At 51.4% G+C, this 20,123-nt stretch overlaps 1 pseudogene; it reads right to left on the reverse strand.

Annotated features, from left to right (window-relative positions):
- Positions 1 to 3,077: 3,077 nt before the first annotated feature.
- Positions 3,078 to 8,181, reverse strand: LOC135269466 (interferon regulatory factor 1-like; annotated as a pseudogene).
- Between the last annotated feature and the right edge of the window lie 11,942 nt (positions 8,182 to 20,123).

A 20,123-nucleotide genomic window follows, 5' to 3' on the forward strand; every position in this document is an offset into this window, starting at 1 on the left:
CATCTGCAAAGCCCCGGGACATTCCATCCTTCCTTAGCTGCTGTGGAAGCCGCCTTTGAGCGCCTGGAGGGGTCCTGGAGGCTGGTCCTGGGGCAAGACACGGCCTTACGCTGCAGAGTTGGGAAGGGAGAGGAAAAGTTACTGCCAGGACAAAGCCAGGGGAGCACCAACCTCACTTGATCTTAATTCACTCACTCTCCTCTTAAACCCTCCTGGAGACCTACTGGGCCTGGGAAAGAACTCGAAGGCTCACTCTGCCCTGGGGCTGGGTCTTGAAGGCGGAAGGTCCGCTCGCTGCCTTGGCTCCCCTGGTACCCCTGCTGTGCATGACTCAAGCTCACGACCACACCAGTACCCCTGATCCACTACCCCTGTGCCACGCTTCTGAGACTCAGAGCCCGGTGACGTCATAAAACATCCCCTCTAATTTCTGAACTCCCAGCACCAAGCCCAGGGCTTGGCATACAGTAGGTGCTCAGAAGATGTCTTCTGGAAGGAATGAACTGAGTGAGTGGACCGGAGTGGGAACTACAGGAAGTAGGGAGAATGGCAGAGCCAGGAAGGAGATGAACCTGGCAAAACTGCTTTCTGGACATTACTTGAAGCTGGATGCATTTGTGACTTTGTTTTCTGAAAGCCAGGTTCCTTTCTCATCACACTGCCCGGGTACCAGCTCCAGCACCTTCCGTCACTCCCTCTCTGGGAGGACGCTCACGTGAATGTGCCTGACGTTAGCCAGCCCCCCCACCTCCCAACAGCCTGCGGCATTCTGCAGCTGCTTCCCAGAGCGGCCAGTGTCATGACTACAGGAATTGCATCTGAGTGTCAAGGAAGAAAGAACAGGGCTGGTGGGTTTATTAACACTAAAAAGCGTGACTCCTACCTGCTTCCTGCATCCGATGAGACCCAAGTCTGCTGATTCCTTCTTCCTTTGTAGCCCTCGAACCTGCCCGCTTTCGTCCAATCCTACACTATGTATGTGTAAAATCTCACATGGAAATCACTCCAAGGCCAGTGCTGTCACTCAATGGGAGGGGCAGGTGGGGAAGGGTCTCTCCAAGCTTCTGCAGCAGCGGGACCCACCCAACCCTCTCATGCCAGGGGTCTGGGCCTGAGCTTCACTGTTTGTGAGCAGGAGTGCCCCAACCTGTGCCCAGCCGTGGTGTGCCCCGGGAGTCACTGCACCATCGTGTACTGGTGTAACCTTGGGCTGTCCCCACCGCCGTGTCCATCAACAGAGACGGGTGCTCGGGTCGGCTGCATCACACGGTACAGAGGTGACAACAAAGGGGACTATGCGTAGATGGGAAGGAGTGCTCAGTCAGGCACAGAACAGCACACCTAGAACAATATGAACAGTGCCCTCCCGTGGGCAGGAAACAGGAACCACGCTGCTGACAGTGAGCCCCTCTGCTGGTGTCTGTATGGTGCCAATGGCTGGCCAGCAACGCACCAGTGAGGCCACACCAGGTCTGTTTGGCACATGTGCCCCAGACCATCCACAATCTAAGATGTTGAACCTTGGCCAAGCAGGTGACCCCCAGGGACCCTGCTCCAAGGACAGAGCCTGCTGGTGGTGTCCTGAGAAGTTCCAGTTTTCAACTATTCAACTATCAACCCATTCGTCCCTAAATAGAAAAGATGCACATGAAGATGTTAACAGTGAAAGCTTCCTGGGAGGGGAAGGGGGAGGGCCGCAGTTTCTGACGGTCCAAAGGATGGCGTCTGAATGTTTTATGATGAAATGGTATTCATGAATTTTTCTTTAAAGAAAAGAGTGTGTCCTCCAGTCCTGCACAAGGACACGCCATCTGCTGCTCTTCTCCCTCCCTCCCTCTGTGTTTCCAACCTCACTCCCTCTGCACACACAGGTTTTCCCGCCTGTGGGCCGGTGTCCCCTTTGATGAAGGAGTTTGTAACTGTCCCCATGGGCCCTGCTGGAAGGCTCTGGCTTCTGTCTGGCCCTTCTCTGAGCCACCCTGCTACATAACTCGTTGCCTCCCACCTGGGTGCCCATGGCACCTTGTCCATGGAGGCAGAGTCCCCAGCCCCCAGCCCCCTCCCCCTGACAGGCTCCTTACCAGGGGCTCCTTTATCTCTGCATTCCTCCTCCCAGTGTCCAGCTCAGGGCCCGGCACCCATGGGGCTGGGTTATGACCAGAGTCTGTCTGTCTCCTCATCCTCCAGCACCCAGCATAGCTGGGCTGCACTGGCACACAGGAATTTTTTTTTTTTTTAAACAATTTACTTTTTGTAAAAAGACAAACATGCATATTTACACACATGCCCTTATGTGTTCACATGTGACTTAATGGTTAGATGACATTTCCCATTTTAAGTCATACCAAGGCTCTCACACTTCTCTCCCTGGGCCTGCTGAGAGCTGCTGGGGCTCGAGGGGGTGTGGGCACCGAGCAAGGTGCTGTATAAATAAATGCAAAGGCCAAGAGCTTGGGAGAGATGTTAGTGTACACCTCCGATCAGAAATGTGGCAAGATCGATGAGAAAAAGTGCCAAGTCTTTTCCCAAGCCCCTCAGCCAAAGCAGGGAGCAGGGCAGAGCTCCTCTGAGGCTGAGGGAGCACCACTCCGGAGGACTCCACTTTCCTTCGCATTTCACTGGCCTTGGAACGGTCCCCAGGGCTCAGCTGAAAAGGGGTGGTTCTTTGGGAATGAGATTTGCTTAGTGCAATTGTCTCTTAGGGCACAGCCAGCCCTGGGATTGGTGCTATGATTTTGTGGGGTCACTGGTCTATTCCCCTAGGGTCTAGCCAGTGACAGCAAGACCCTCTCCAGGCAGCTGGGCTCAGAGGAAAAAGCCAGACACTGACTTCTGTCCAAGTCCCCGACCTGACACACCGGTGTCAGAACCTCATCTTCCCGGGAGGCAGGGCCAGCTTTACCCCACAAGACAAACCCAGACACTGGCCTCCCAAAGGAGGGAGGCCCCATCCTCACTTGGCAGTGTGGTCACACTCGGCTGTTGAGGGGCCACAGAAGTCCAGCTTCTCTGTACCATATCCACCATGATGCCAGGTCCTGCTTGCCTAGAGGAATAAGAGGGGTCCAGGGGTCCCGCTACAGTGCACAGGGAATGGCCTGGATGGAGGGCAACCAGACTGAGGTCAGAAGGCTGTCTAGCCAGGTGGTACTCATGTTCTTCAGATCTGTGAAAATGTGCTATTGACTCAGCCCAATATCCCCACCTGGGCTGTCAACTTCTGGCTCCTCCTTCCAGCTAAAGCCTCCATAGACAGAGGTGGGCTGGGCTCCAGGTTCATTGAGTAGGTACCCCTTCCCATCCACGTTTGTCGCTTGCCACGCTGACTGCTCCAAGAGTTTCACAGCGTCCTCAGGTAATTTCCCTTCCTCATCCTCATCTGTTGCAGCTTCAGAGGTGGAGGGCACGGGGGACACCTGGATGTTGTACAGATCACTGGTGCTGTCCCACACAGCTTCCACTGGGCTGTGCCAGGCAGAGGGTGCTGCTGACCGCACACTGCTGAGTCAGAGCCCGCTCCACCTCCAAGTCCTGCACGTAGCCCGGGGCTGTGTAGCTGCTGTGGTCATCAGGCAGAGTGGAGCTGCTGAGTCCACCAGAGAAGGTATCAGGGCTGGAATCCCCACATGACTTCCCCTTGGCCTTGCTCTCAGCATCTCGGCTGGACTTAGAAGCTGAGTGAATCAAAGAGTGAAGCATGCACGAATAAGTCAATGGACAGACAGGAGTGTCCCAGGTCCTTGGCTGTATGGCCTAGTAGGGACCAGAAGGAGCATTCGGCAGGGGAGAGGGGAGAAGGGAGAGCGGAGGGGACAGCAAGCGCCCTCCACGGCCTGGCTCACCCGTGTCCGTCACTTGCAGGCTGAAGTGGGACAGTATCAACGACATGCTGAGGGTCTCAGACCCCTTCTCCAGGATTCCCCCCACCCCCCATAAGTCTTCAGTCCCGCCAGCTCCACCTCCAGCCTCTGCTGCTGGTTCTAAAAGGAACGCGAGAGGTTCACGCCCTGGCCTCGGCCTGGAGTGAGACACTCCGATGTCACGAATGGACGAGCAACAAGTGAAAGAGTAAGTAAAAAGGGAATAAGCACATAAATGCGTATACAAGGAAATACAAATGTCAGCAAATCAAAAGTAAATCTGCAAATCACACGTAAGTAAGTGAATAGGTGACTAAATAAGCAGGTAAGTAAATGTGCAAATAAATACAGTCATGCACTGCGGAGCACCTGAGATCTACAACCATCGCCAGGATCTCCCTTCCTCTCCAGAAAGTGGAATAATGGCCCCACCCACACCGTCCCCACTTGTTAAAATCCTACTACTTCTGGCCAGGTGCGGTGGCTCATGCCTGTAATCCCAGCCCTTTGGGAGGCCAGGGCGGGTGGATCACTTGAGGCCAGGAGTTCGAGACCAGGTAACCCCATTTCCCAGAGAACCCACCACACAGTTCCATAAAAGGGCACATGTGAGGATGTTCATCACACCCTTAGCTACAGGTGTGGGGAGCTGGGGCAAACTGGGACCCGCCAGGAGGAGAACGGGCCCACAAGAAGAGGTCGGAGGCCACGTGGCAGCGCGGATGAAACAGAGCATTGAGTGAAACAAGCAACATGAGAAGGCTCATAGCACAGACTCCCATGCACCAGAAACACCAAGGGACCAACCACCACGTATTTTGCAAGGACACATAAGAAGCATATCCTAGCACACGGGGTTTGTAGAGCATCATTTTAGGTGGACCACGTGGTATCCGCCCTTTGCTTCCTAAGCACCTCCAGGTGGCCCTCCCCCTCACCAGCTGAGCAGGGGATAGACAGTCCACGTGAGAGCTTCCCTCCCCAAGCCCTGGCGTTAGAAGGAGGTGATACTGGTACCTGCCTCGCAGTACTTTTATGAGAATTAAGAAAGATTATTTGTATGAAGTGCTTAGTACTGTGCCTCACTGAAAACTGTACTCTTCATCTGATTGTAATTTTTACTGTTGTTATTCCTCTAGCCACTTTTCTGTCTTGTTCCCCTTAATATTTTTAGAAAATAAAAATAAATAGAGGTTCCTCTTCAAAGTTCATCATCGTAACCACGGGCACCCAGAATGTGCCACATGGTTACAGGCTATGACATGAGTGACATCGAACCCTATAGCAGCCATTGAGGTCAGCACGATGATCCCCGTTTTCACCTGGGGAAACTAAGGCACTGGGTGAAGAATTTGCCCAAGGTAAAAGAGGTTGTCTAACAAACATGCACGTTCTGCACGTGTATCCCAGAAATTAAAGTATAATAAAAAAGAAGTAAATAATAATAATTAAAAAAGAAGTAGTGGGTGGCAGAGCAGGAATTCAGACCCTTGATGGTGACACAGCACTGTCTACTGAGCTGTCCCCAAGGTGGAGATGCCTGCTGGACTCCTCTCAGAAAGGAGACATCAAGTCCTGAACCTTGGGGGCCTCCTGCAGAGGCAGAAAACTTGTCCTAGGCTGCTGGGCTGGGGCTGGGGAGCAGGGGGAGTGATGCCAATGGAAACAGGGTTGCTCTTTGGGGTGACAGAGATGTTCTAAAGTTCACCACAGTGGTGGCTGCACATATCTGGGAATATGCTAGAAACCACGGAGTAGTATAGACTCATTCGGTGGGCACTATGGCACGGGAATGACACCTCAACAGCTCTGCTGAAGAAAGCGCCGGACCTCTGCCCCCATCTTCTCAGCACCCTCATTTTGCTGACGAGGAAGTTGAGGTCTGGGCTGGATGTGGAAGAGCAAGGAAAGTTCTTCCTTGGTGGAGACAGCTGAGGCCTGGTCTCGCTCCTCGGATCCCAGGGCTACAAGAGCCATTTGAGACCCGAACCCCAAAGAATGCGAGGTTAACACCCCCTACCCAGTCAGTGCCCAGCCTGAAACTGCAGCTGCGACAAACACAGCTTTCCGGCAAGATCCACTAAAAAAAGCAGAAATGAGAAATCTCTCAAGAGCCCGACCGCTACCGTAAAATTGTAGGTGATTTAGAGGGAAGATGAAACGAGGTTTGCCCATGTCTGTTTCCTTTTACATAATCGCAAAGGCCCCCAGAGAGTTACACTGGTTCATGGCCACATGCATCTACAACTTTTCATGGTCCCCCAGCACATTCTTTTATAGATTTTGAAATATGCCTGAAATCTCTCTGGTGGGTAATTTACACAGAATAACTCTATGCATCCAAGCACACACGTTTTGCTCCAGAGCAGGTGATGAGATGCATTTTCTGTCTTCAGTGCCATTAATCACCCTAAACAAGACATTATCAAGAACAGTTCATTTCAAACACCAGACATAGCACGAGCCTCCTGGATATTCCTTCAGCAAATATTCAGTATCGGCCGGGCATGGTGGCTAACGCCTGTAATCCCAGCACTTTGGGAGGCCGAGGCGAGTGGATCACCTGAGTTCAGTAGTTCAAGATCAGCCTGGCCAATATGCTGAAACCCCATCTCTACTAAAAATATCAAAAATTAGCCAGGTGTAGTGGCAGATGCCTGTAATCCCAGCTACTTGGGAGGCTGAGGCAGGAGAATCTCTTGAACCCGGGAGGCGGAGAATGCAGTGAGCCGAGATCGTGCCATTGCACTCCAGCCTGGGCAACAAGAGCAAAACTCTGCCTAAAAAAAAAAATTCAGTATCTGCTATGGATCAGGGATGTGCCTGGAGCCCCACACAGTCCTCCAGATCCGTGTGTGCATGTGTGTGGTATGAGTGTGTTGTATGTAGTATGTACTGTATGTGTGTGAAGTGCATGGAGTGTATATGGGTAGTGTATGTGTGTATATGAGTGTGAAATGTGGGTTATTTTTTTTTTTTGAGACGGAGTTTTGCTCTTGTTGCCCAGACTGGAGTGCAATGGCACGATCTTGGCTCACCACAAATTGCCTCCCGGGTTCAGGTGATTCTCCTGCCTCAGCCTCCTGAGTAGCTGGGATAACAGGCATGCGCTACCATGCCCAGCTAATTTTGTATTTTTAGTAGAGACAGAGTTTCTCCATGTTGGTTAGGCTGGTCTCAAACTCCTGACCTCAGATGATCCACCAGCCTCAGCCTCCCAAAGTGCTGGGATTACAGGAGTGAGCCACCGTACCTGGCCAAGGGGTATGTGTTGTGTATGTAATGTGTATAGTGTGTTATATGTAGTGTATGTGTGCTGTGTGTTTGCAGAGTGCATGTGTTTGTGTTGTGTTGTGTGTAATGTGTGTTGTGGGACAGTAACAGGGGATGATCATTACAAAGTGATGGGTATGTGTGCAAGCCTTAGGAGTCCTGGGAACCCCAACCCTACGTGTAGGTCAGGAAAGTCTTTCTGGAGGCGGTGACCTCTCGGCTGCACTGGGCCCTGTGCGAGGCACTGTGTATTCTCAGGAGGGCCCTGCCAGGCAGGCAATGTCATCCTTATTTTACAGAGGAGGCTGGGGAAGCGCAGGATGGCTGTGTAACTGACCCTGCGTGACTCAGCAAGCAGGGTGCAGGTAGGGGCCTACGTGAGATCCAGTTCTGTTTTCACATCCCTAAAGGATAGGTGGGAAGAGGAAATCCAATGTCACCCCTTAGTCCAGCACCTACCGAGGCTGTTTTCACCCTTAGAGGATCTTTCTCTGGATTTTACACAGATGCCATTGTGGTGGGGCCTCTCTGTGTCCAGTGGGTCTCATTTCACTCGAATTCAAGACATTTTAATGCCAGGGTGTTCATATTCATCCACATGCTTGGCCCTTAGTTTCGTCAGCATGGAACTCTCCCTGTGTCCCTAGCACCTGGCCCTGTCCCTGGAAGGAATTTGTTGGGTCTTTGTTGAACACATTCATTCATTTGTCCATTCATTGAATATGTATTGAGCACCTCCTGGGAGCGCCAGGCATGGTTCTAGGCCCAGGTGACCACAGTGGACAAAACAGGCAAAACAATTGCTGAACTTGAGGGCCGTCTCTTCCGATGGGGAACAGGCAATAACACCGGGACGGAGCAAGCGGAATGGGCTGCGGGATGGCGATACAGTGATGATGAAGAGAAACGTGCAGGGCTGGACGTTGGCACTGGTGACCGGGGGGCATCCCTGGGCAGGAGACAGGTAAGCAAAGAGCTGGATGAAGGGAGGTTGCAAGAGCCCTGAGGCCACATGGGCACAGAGCGCTGCAGGCAGAGAGTGCGGCATCCGGGCCTGCAGTGGGCATGGGCCTGGGGTGCTCTGGGATAGTTAAGGAGCCAGTAGAGATGGAATAAGGTGAGCGAGGGCTCCAGGAGGATCTGAGGTCCCAGGTGGCACAGAGCAGGCAGGCCTGGTGAGCTAAGAGGAAAACAGATACAGCGGAAGACCTGCCCTGTCCCGAACACCCACCTGGTGGTGAGTGGGCTTGACTAGAGTCTGTCTTAAAATTGCATCTTAATAACAAGACGCATCATGCGGGCTGCCCGTTGGTGACCCCTGGTGCAGGTGGAGTCAAGGCTAGTGTTAGCGGCTGAGCAGCCTGGCCCAGGCTGTTTACCTGTGAGGCACTGAGATGCTCCTTCTTGTTGTGCAGGAGGCTGAAGAACTGCCTGTATGTCCCACAGTACAGGTCATTGTGTTCATCCCCCTGAGGACAGAAAGGGTTTCAGGTGGGCGGGGAGGAGCCTTGGGTGATCTAGCCTTCTCTGAACACAAAATTAGCTGAAAAAGACACACAGGCTTTGTGTGGACAGGGCTGGGTCCTGCGACTCCTTTTCCCGCCTGTAAATTCCCTTGCCAGGTGTGATGCCTTTCTAGCACAGATGAGCATTTCAGCTCACCTCAAGACCTCTGTCTTCGGGTGGGAGAGAAAGTGCTAGGTCCTGAGTAGATAGAAGTGCGTTCTGAAGATTAGCGGTGTTGCCTGAGAGAGCATGTAACCAATTCCAGGTCTTGTTTGTTTTCAGAGTTTTCTTTGAAATCCTAAATCAAAATGAGCTCTAAAATGAAACAAGAATGCATCCTTTTATCAGAACATATATGCACTCATCTGCAGGTGCTTGCATGTCTGTGGGATATTTCTGGAAGATGTGCTGGAAATGGGTCATAGTGGATGGCTGGGGATGTGGAGGGGGTTGTGGGTTGGTAAAGAAGAAAGTGAGGTTCCAGAGCTCACTGCGTACTCACTGCTGGCGGCGCTCCATGGGGCTGGGAGACATGGTGGGTGGATGACATTGGACAGGGAGGTAGGAGCCAGGTTGTGGAAGGCCTTACCATAAAGGCCATGGGGAGCCAAGGCAGGCTCCAGGAGAGGGCGGCTGGGTTGCTGGGAGAGTAGCCTGCAGCCCAGAGCAGGCCCCTTCCATCGGGAGTTGCTGCAGGCTGGAACCCCACTGAAGTGACTCCTGCCACAGCAGCCCAGCCTGGGCCAGCGAGGACTGACCTTTCAGACAGACGATGCACTCAGAAAGTCCTTTGCCCTTTCAGTCCTCAAGTCATTTCCTAATGATACAAAGTGTTGTACGCAAAGCAACTTTTCAAGTCATTATAAGTGAATACTGAAATTTTTAAAAAAGGAGGGGGTTTAAAGTCAAAAGCAAAAGGGACCCAACATCTTATTTCTACTCATTATAGATTATAGTTTCTAGTGTAGCCTTCCAGAAAATGTCATTGTAAACACATCTATCTGTCCCTTAAAATTCATTTTCAGCTATTCTTCATTTGTTAATTAAACATATATTTCATTGTCAATGAAAACTCAAAGAGGAAACATCTGCAACTTCCATCTCAGCTTATTCCAACATCTGATGAATCCTTTCCCCGCCCAGCCCCGTCCTCGTGCCCATACGTCAGGCACAGTGACTGGTCCAGGCATCCTGAGCTGCTCACGGTTCCCCAAACATGTGATGCTACTGCCCATCACTGGGCCTCTGCAGGTCTTGTTTCCTCCGCCTGAAACACCCTGCCTGCATCACGTCCCTCTGCATCCACCCTGTCCAGGGCTTCCTCCAGGAATTTCTCATTTATTCTCCATCTCAGAATCAGAATGACTCAGAAGGTGTCATCTCAGAATTGTTGCCCTGTGGGTCTTCCCGGCCTCCCCTAACCAGTCTCAGGCTCCTTCCCACGTGAACACGCCACCATGGAGTAAGAGATGGATGTGCAGGCCTCGCTGCATTGATCCACAGTCTCCTGTGTTTAAATGTATGTCTCTTATGGCTGCTCTAACTAATTGCCATCAACTGGGTGGCTTAAAACAACAGACATTTATTCGCTCCAAGTTCTGGAGGCCAGAAGTCCACAGTCAGTCTGACTGGGCCAGAATGAAGGTGGGCAGGGCACAGTCCCACTGGAGGCTGCAGGAGAGACTCAATTCCTTGCCTCTTCCAGCCACTCTGGTGGCAGCATCAGTCCAGGCTGCCTCTGCGATCACAAGGGCTTCTGCTCTCCTGGGTCCCATCTCCATTTGTGTCCCTCTTGTCAGGACACTGGTGACTGCATAATCTGCCCCCACCACCACCAGCCCTGCCACCACCAAGATCCTTCATCACATCCCCCAACCCTCCCACCTTTTTTCCACCACATAAGGTCACATTCACAAGTTCCAGGCATTAGGACATGGATGTCTTTTGGGAGAGACCGTTTTTCAGCCTCCCACACCAAATGAGGGTGATGCATCTTCCCTCCCAAAACACTGACATTAATTTCTGAGAAGTCAAGGCCCTCATTCTCAAATTCACTTCCTGGGGTCCCTGTTTCTGAAGGAGAAACAAAAGACATCATTTAAAAAAGAATTTGTCTCAGAAAAGGGCTCAGTCCTATTTGGGGGCCATCAATCAGAGGGTCAGAGGTGACTTCTTTGATTGTATATATTATCTCGAGGGGTCTTCATGTTACCTGCTGCAGGAGGATCAGTGCTGTTCAATTTAATCTGAGGCCTGAAAACCACAATGAGCCAAAAGGAAACAGCAGGTACCTCTGAGGTCAATGTGTCAGCACCTGGCTGGGTGTGGAATGAAGATGAGGGAGAAACGAGGAAAAATCAAAGCTTCATTTTTTTTAGCATGGCAGATTCTAGGTGATATTTTTAAAATGTATATTGACTATTAATATATTTTTATATAGCAAACTCTTAAAATTACTATGTTTTAAATAAGGCAGTGACATATTTTATTTGTTTAAAGACCAAGCTGTGTTGGAGTGACCTTTCCTTGTAACACACCAGTTTTTGCACGATGGCAATTTACAAACAATCTCCCAAATAAGGAGAAGTCCACAGGGCCTCAGCATGAAGGAAGAATTCAGCAAGGTGAGGTGTTCTCTGCCAAGCTCGGACAAACGGCATTTTGGGAGAAAACTCTGAGCAGGAATGACAGCTGTTCTCAGGTACCCTCTGCTTAGCTCTGGTACCAAGAGATCTGACATTCATGATGAGGACCGGAGGCCTCGCAGCCCCCCTGCAACCATCAGAGAGGCCACCATATGTGGGTATAACTGCTAGTTCTAAGCCAGATCAGAGATTTTCCAGTTGATTATTTTTCTCTACAGGCACTTGACTGAAAACAAATGTTATGTGGAAACCCAATAAGTATGATGTGCCAGAGTGGACCTACCTGTGGACCAACTCAGCCCTCTGTATGTTTTTATAAATAAAGTTTTATTGGCACACAGACAAGCCCCTTTGTCTACATATTGTCGATGGCTGCTTTCCTGCTACAAGCATAGAGCTGAATGACTGCGATGAGGCCATGTGGCCCACAAAGCCTATGACAGGTGCTATCTATCCCTTTCCAGAAAAAGTTTGCTGATCCCTGCTTTGGAGGAAGCTAGGGTGGGGGCCCGGCTCCAGAGCACAGGGAGAGGCACCAAGTGTGAACATTTATTCCACACTTCCTATGTGCTAGGCACTGAGTACCAACCTCTCTGTGGTTGAGCTCATTCATCTACACTGAGCCCTGAGGAGAAGGTCCCGTGACAGCCCCATTTTTCAGATGAGGAAACTGAGGCAGTGAATGTTTCAGCAATTTGTGCAAGGCCACAGAGCCAGCAAGTGGTAGAGCTGGTATTCCAACCCGGGCATTTGGACTCTGAGGCCCACACCCGCCTCTAGGAAGGCAGCTCTCTCAGCTGGTCCCCGTAGGAGCACGGGACACATGGGGCTGGTCCTGGAGTCTTATGGATGGCTGAGGCCCTGACACACGCTTTCTCTGGTGCTTGGCCAGAGAGGCGGCAACGTGAAGAACAGGCAGGCCTTGCTGTGGTGTCCTGGGGACGTGGGCCAGCCTGCACCGTGGAGAATGCAGGGCAGGAACATGCAGGACGAATATGGGTGGACCCAGGACCACTGGGAGAAGCCAACCTCTGCCCTGGAGCAGCCACAGGCAGGGTCCAGAGACTGGTGCCTGGACCCCTCCTGATGAGGACCCCTCAATGCTGCCCTGTGTGCCTGTGCCCCTCAGAGGAGAGTGGAACCCTGGTGGCTGATGGCCGCCCTGTGGGTCTCAATGTAAATGTGCCCCTGATGGGCTCTGCGATCGAGAAGACTTTCAAAAAGGATGAAAAAGAAAAATGAGTGGAAAGTGCCCTCCGTGGTGAAGGCATAGCGAGTAGACAATGAATAGGGTTCCCTCCTCTGCTTCAGGTTCTGGGGGCAGAGCCGGGCCCCCCAGGTGAGGATTTTGGTGGTGTTTGTTTGGGTATTGGTCTCAGGAAGCACCGGTGGGGCTGGGAGTGAGTCAGGTGGCCAGGCAGGGCCATTACAGGAACAGGGCTCAGTCCCATGGGAACTCTCCAGGGTATGGAACCCACCTTGGATTTGTCCCACCATGGAGGTGGTGGTAGAAAGCTGTCTGCATGGGTTCGCAGAGAGGCTCAGTTTGCTAGCTCTGCCCTACACATCTGGCCCCAAGGCCGCCTGAGAAAAGCCCACGGCAGAGCCGCTGGGCTGTAGAAGGGTGCTGCGGCACGTAGGGGTGGCGAGTGGGGTGGGAACCAGCCTGCAGCGTCATCAGTGTGGTCCCTGGAGCAGCAGCAGCCATGGCCCATGGGCATGTCAGAAATGCAGACTCCCAGGCCCCACCCTGGACCTGCTGGGGCAGAACCTGCCTACCAGCAAGACCCTCGGTGACCGTGTGCACGCTGGCATTTGAGAAGTGCCAGGCCCTGGTCACTGTGATTCCTTTCCCTTTTCTAAACACTACAAAGTAACCACTGCCCCAGCACTCCCTGAATGTCCACTGACCCTCCGAGGTAGGTGAGAACAAGCTGCCTTTTATCTTTAATCTTTAACCTATTCAGGATGGGCTGACAAGGGAGACCAGATGTCAACTGCTTCGGGCAGGGAGGATGTGGCTCTTCGATCAAGGTGACTGGTGTGAGCGCTGAAGGAGGTGGAGTAACACCAAGGGCTTGCCCAGCACACTTTCTGCTGTGTAAACATCCCAGAACCCGGCTTGGGAGAAGGGAGCTCCCATCACTTTGCATCCTCACTCACCACACAGCTCTGCAGGAAGGCTCGGAGGTCTCGGAGCTCTGAAAGGCTGCAGCTCATGGATGTAGCACTGCTTGTCCTCTTCTGCCTGGGACACATACCTCTGGAGGCAGGAGCACAGAGATCCTGAGGCACTCCGGATCTAGGGTCGGGATGGGGGTAGGGGCTGGGCATCCTCTTTTTCAACCTCCCTGGGGCTCCTTAGGATGATTCCAAGCAGCTACTGCTCAGCCTCTGCTTGCATACCTCCAGGGACAGGGACCTCACTAACTCCAAGACAGTTCATTCCTTGTTTGAACAGCACTGTTTTCCTTCCCATCAACTGGAATCTGCCTTGCTGTGGCCACTACCATTCTCCAGGTGTGGTCTGATGACTGCAGAGAAGGGCAGCAGTATCAACTCCCTCCTGAGGCACATTAGACTTCTCTTCAATGATCCCTCGTGCAAACATCAGCACCTTGCTGTGTGTAGGGTCCTGGGCTGGGCACTAGAGACAGACAGATTAGACCCAGGCCCAGGCCTTGGGATGCTGAGTCGAGCCCCTCCCCCTCCCTTTGCTCCTGTCATCTGCTGGCGGGCAGCGAGGGCTCTGCACTGTTCTTGGCCACAGACTCAGGGGCCTGCTCTGACTTAGTGCCAGGAATTGTCTGGCACTGCCAGTAGCTGGGGCTGCTGATGCAAATACACCCTCCACCGCGCTTTGCATGAATACAGCTGACATTTAATCTCCATCTGACTGGCTACTGGATAGTTCCCAATTGGTTGGAAATGTGGGTAGGAAGGAGAGGGATGTTACTAACTGAACGCTTCACTAGGATTTAGTCAACTGGAACCAAGAGTTTTCTATGACTAAAACAAGATGAAATTGCAGAGGTTTAAAGGAGTTCATGTCAGGGTCTCTGTATTTGACTCAAGGAAATGACACTCTGGGGGCAGGGTGCTGTTCTGGAGAAAGTATGGGCTTTGAGGTCTGGTATTCTTAGAGGTGTGGGAGGGCTTCTTGTAGGAGGTGGCAGTGAGGCAGGCATGGCTTGAACAGAAAATGACGCATTTGTTCAGTGTGGCTGGAAGGTACAGCTGGGGGTGGCAAGAAATGATATTGGATGGTAACAGTATTTCATGTGAAACGGGCTTTGACCTTATGCCATAATTTGGTGTTCCTCCCCTGGCTCCCAGAACACGCTTATGTAGGAAGTTAACGGTGCTCTGTGAAAAAGAGGCTCCTTGGTAAATTAGTCTGAGAAACCCCGCACACCAGCACTCACACGCAGAGACTCTCACAGCCCTGAATGAACTTGGCTCTGCCTCTTCCTCCACAACCTCACTCCAGGACAGCGGGGGCCCTATCAGCCATGCGCACGGCTGTATCTCCAGCATTTAGCACGGTACCAGGCATAGAAAGTGCTACACAAATACTTTTTTTCTCCCCACCCTACCCCCACAAATATTTTTTAGATGCACCAAAAATGTCCTGCTGAGGGAGAAATCTATAGTCTTGATTTCCTCCAGAATTTCCTAGACTTATTTGACAGCTAGCCCATGTTTTCTGGATGGGTCATTCTGCCTGATCCAGGTTAGAAGATGCTCCCAAAAGCAAGGGGACCCATTAATGGCTCTAAAGGGGTGGGGGACAAGCACCTCATGTCTGCACTCTAGAGGGTTCCCTCTGGCTCAGGTGTGAGAGTGGACTAGGAGGAAATGATGCCTGGTGGTGTCTGTGGCCTGCCCGGCCCCATCTCAGGGAGCCACTCGCTTTGTGTTCTCCGCATAGAACATGACTTACCCCTTTTTGTGCTGAGACAGCTGAACCCACTGAGCAGTCATCATCTTTGTGACTTCTGTGAAAGGCAGATCAGGGTGTGTGGCCCTCAGCTGACTTCTCTGCTCATTTAGGAATATCACATACCAGTGCCATGGAAAGGACATACGCGGATCTGATAACCGGTGGGGAAGGGAGCCAATCGGCCAGGGAAGCTCGTTCCAGTTTCTGGGTTTCATAATGAGTCATGGGTTTGCCCATCTTGTTCAGTCTAACCAGAGAAATGGAGGCTAAGAGGGGAAAAGCCTCCAGTGGCTTGTTAACCCAGTGTCTGGTACAAGGCCTAGGACTGAGAAGAGGGGCTCCCCATAGGGCATGAGGTATATGTGACTGTGTTTGGCAGGGGACACATTCAAATAGCCATGCTGTATTCTGTGGGCAAACCACTTAACCCATCTGAGAGTCAGTTTCCCCCTCTGTATAATGAACATAATGCCACCTGCTCACAGGTGTGGTCTAATACTCCAGGTGCTGGCTCCTCTCCCTTCTGATCAAGGACTTTTTTTGAGGGGAAGGGAGAAAGGCTGTGCCCAAACCAGTCCCACCTACATGACCTCCAGGAATACTGAAGAAAGCCCCTCAGCGTTAGAGCCGTGTGAACCCTGAGGATAAAGTGTACAAGCTTCCAGTGGGGCAAGGTGACCCTCAGAGCACTGGTCAGTGGCTGGCATGGGACCTTTCTTCTACAACACAAGATTCATGGGAAAGGGACACAGTCCCAGGTGCTGAGAAGGGTGGCTTGAGCCTCCTGAAGGTTAACCAGCTTGCCCAAGACCACAGAGCACCCATGTCTTCAAGCCTGGGGTGGAAAGCAGACCCACCAAGCCCATACCTACCCCTTTTCCTGTCTGGAACCCAAAGCCTGGTTCTACCATCCTCTCTCTTTCAGCACCAGGACCTCATTACAGCTTAAAGAACCAAGCAGCCCACCCCACACTCTCACTGGTGTCAGGCCGCCTACCTGACCAAGGGCCCTAAAAGAACAGGTAAAGGCTGAGATGGGATCATGCCAACCCAGCCACATGGCTCAGGCCACATGGTGAGCCCTGCAGATTACTTTAATGTGGGGTCGGAGTAATCTCTCTGCACCTTTCCCTGTCGTTGGAGCGTAGAACAGTAAGGTCCCTTGGGGGTTTTCTCTTCTTGCCTTTAGGCCAGCCCCCTTTCTTTTCTGAAACAGAAACACCACACATGGAAAACATCAAGACTATCAATCACAACTGAGCATATTCAGACCACAGTGTATGATTATGGCACACACCACAGGGACCTGGGCTCCACACAGATGGCCTCTGACCTCCTTGCAGCTTCACAGTAGGAGTGACCATCCCTTTGAAGTTGAGGAAACCGAGGCATGGAGAAATGCAGTGATACCCCCAGCATCACCCAGCAGCGTGGGAGCAGGGACCTTTCCTCCCATCCAAGCAGCATGATGGTCACTGGACACAATCAGGAAAGTCACCCGAAGTTTTAGTTACTGGATCCACGGGGGATGGAATGAAGCCTTGGCACTGGGAACAGCGGTGCAGAGGGTTGACAGCTGAGCTGGCAACTCTGCTGGGGTTCTAGTCTCAGCCCTGCCACTGACATGCTGTGTGGTATTTGGCAAGTTATGCACAGCTCTTTGCCTTGGTTTCCTCCCTTGTAAAATGAGGATCATAGTCCCTATCTCGTGGGTTGCAGTGAGGATTGGAAATGTTGATATTCATGAAGTTTTTAGGTAAGGGCCAGAAGCCCAGCAATCACCCAATGAGTGCAGGCTGGCATGACTGTATGCAGAGCCCTCTCCCACAGATGCCAGCTCTCAGGACAGAAATCCAAGTTGTGGGCTCACTCTTCCATCCATTTTATTTCTGGGTTCATCAGCGGTTACTGAGCTCTTGCTATCATCAGGAGCCTGTACCTCAGAAGCTAGACGGCTGGAGAAGACACAGGTTCTGCCCTCAAGTGGCTCACGGTGCCATGGGGAGGCTGATTTTATAGAAGCAATGGTAACAATTCAGCACAGGGGAATGGGGTTATAGGATGAAAGCCCGAATGCCCCTGTACTCAGGGCTCAGTTTCAAATTTTCCTGACCAAATACACACATGACAAAAATGGTGGAGAATATAAAAACGTGGCCTTAAGAACCTTAGCTTCCAGTTTTCCAAGCTCTCTCACAAACATGCCCATTTCAGCCTTTCCAAGGCCAGGAGATACAAAGCAAGACAGTGGCCAAGCAGGATGGCTGGGTGGCATTGCCACAGGCAGGCCAGCTGTGCTAGAGATGAAAGGACAGAGGCAGTCAGGCCATACACAGGTTGGGGCAGCAGCTGGTATTGGGGGCTTCAGGAGAAGGAGGGCCGAGCTGAGGCCAGGCAGAGGCAAACAGCCCGGTATCAACCATGTGTGTTGATGAGGTAATGCTGCAGAGGAAGCCAGGCGCCAGGCACACAGTAGGTGATCAATGAATGACATTCTCACTGGCTCACTCCTATGCACAGACTAGCTGTGAACAATCCGTGAACAATCCTTTCAGCACCCTGGAGAGCTCCCACGGTCCTACGTGGGCTCTAATTTCATCTGATGGATACTGCTAAAGACCACCATTTCTACAGCTTGAGTTCACTGCGGCTCTCACACACACATACACATGTCCCTGAATCTGAGTCTCGCCTTCCCCAGTTGAAGCAAATGTCATATCCCATGTCACAAGAAGACACCCAGAAAGATGATGTGGCTTGACCACCGAGCGGCAGAGCCAAGCAAAAAGCCCAGAGCACACCCATAGCTCTTGTTAGAGCCAGTGTCTCCTGACAGAGGTCCCACACCTCTCCGGGGTCCAGAGGAATGTGGGCCAGGTATCCTCTGCCCCAGAGCACATATGCCATCTTCTCCTCCTTTCCTGGTCAGCTCCTCTGCTCTGGCACAGAGAAGGTTTTTGTTGTTGTTGTTTAATTGGAGGCAATATTATATTTATTGTATTCTCTATATTCTAGTATTATAAGTAAAAAAATCAGAATAAATGTGTTTATCTTGTTATGGCTATCTGAGGCCCTGTGTTTCAGCTCTGTTAAAAAAAAAAAAAAAAAGAAAAGAAAAGAAAATCTTCTTGAGTGTTTTCTTAATTTGCCCAGAAACCATAGTTACTGAGACAAAGGGGAAGGCTGCGGGATGTTTTTCTCTGAAGCTGTTTGTTCTTGTTGAATTCCTCATGTAGGATTTATACCAAATTGCCTTGCCCTAAATAGAGCCACGTAGACAGCGTGCTCATCATTAGTACAGGGTGTTACTACGTGGAGAACATTGCCTACACACTGGAGTGCATCAGCTGCAGAGGAAACAGGAGGAACATGGGCCCAGCAAGGGAAGACCGAGTTTTAGATAGCGAGGCCAGTAGCAGAGCCGCAAATTAATTGATTGGCAAGATTCCAAGGGGAAAAAAATCCATTCCAACAGGAGTTTTCACCAGCAAGGCCCTTTTATTAGACTGGTGCAAAAGTGTTTGCAGTTTTAGCCATTACTTTCAACGGCAATTTCAACTACTTTCAAAACCTCAATTGCTTTTGCACTAGCCTAATACATTCAGATTGCAACAGATGGTGAATTTTTGAATTTAGTTTTTCAAACAGAATTTTGTTTTACAAAGTGAAGCTCCTTTGGGGGTCGGTAGGGCACAGCAAAAGCAAACAGGAGCTTGAATGACAGCTCTGGGCTCACCCCCAGCTCTGACACGGTGTGACCCTGAGAGCCCCTTCATCCCGCAGCTGCTAACTGGGAAGCAACAGGAAGCAGTGGTGGGGTGGGGGAGCTAACGTTTGTAAAGGGCCTGGCACATGGCAGAACTCGACACGTGCCTTCCCTCTCTCTCTCTACCAGGAAGGGAAAAAACTCAAGTCCAAACCCAGCACCCGTATTCTGCAAGCTTGCTGAGCAAGCCTCAAAGGGAAAAGCATGTTAGTTTATGCAATGTATCCTTTGGGAGCCAGACCCAAGCCCAGAAGATGATTACAATCACAGTTAGGAAATGGCCCATGGCCTCTGTGGGTTTCCAAACAACTGCCCTAGTAAAGTCGAGGGCAGTTATGGCTGTAACTGGAGATAGGGCCTTTAGAAGGTATGTAAGGGTACATGAGGTAATGAGGGTAGAGCCCTAATCCAACAGGACTGCCACCTTCTAAGAGGAAGGCAGAGAAATCTTTCTCTCTCTCCACCACGTGAGGACCCAGCAAGGCGGCCAGCAAGCCGGGGGGAGGTCGTCAGCAGGACTGGATCCTGCTGGCACCCTGATCTCGGACTTCCAGCCTCCAGGACTGGGAAATTTCTGTTGTTTCAGCCACTCTATCTGTAACATATTGTTATGGCAGCCCAAGGAGATGAACACACTGCAGAAGAAGTATTGTAGTATTATTATCATTTTATTTTTTTAAGACAGGGTCCCACTCTGTCACCCAGGCTGGAGTGCAGTGGTGTGATCTTGGCTCACTGCAGCCTCAACCTCCCAGGTTCAAGCGATCCTCTCACCTTGGCCACACCAAGATGCCCAGTTAATTTTTATTTTTTGTAGAGACGGTGGTCTCACTATGTTGCCCAAGCTGTCCTTTGTTAATTTTGAGCACGGGACTGTTAGACTGCAGTGGCCCTCCCTTGCCTCATTTCTCATCTCAACTTGAACCAGGTTTGCAGACAGGATGCCAAGGGGAGAGTTGACAATGCTGAGTGACAGTGGAGGGTGGTGGTCAAAGTGTGGATCCTGGAGCACACTGTCCGGATTGGAGGCCCAACCTCTCCAAGTACTGGCTCTGAAACCTTGAGCCATTGCCTACCCTCTCTGAGCCTCAGTGACCTCCTCTGCACAATGGGGAAACCGTCTCTTCCCT

Source organism: Aotus nancymaae, unplaced genomic scaffold, assembly GCF_030222135.1.
Source record: "Aotus nancymaae isolate 86718 unplaced genomic scaffold, 86718_ANA_hifiasm-v0.15.2.pri h1tg000006l, whole genome shotgun sequence".
In the NCBI taxonomy this organism is placed as follows: domain Eukaryota; kingdom Metazoa; phylum Chordata; class Mammalia; order Primates; family Aotidae; genus Aotus; species Aotus nancymaae.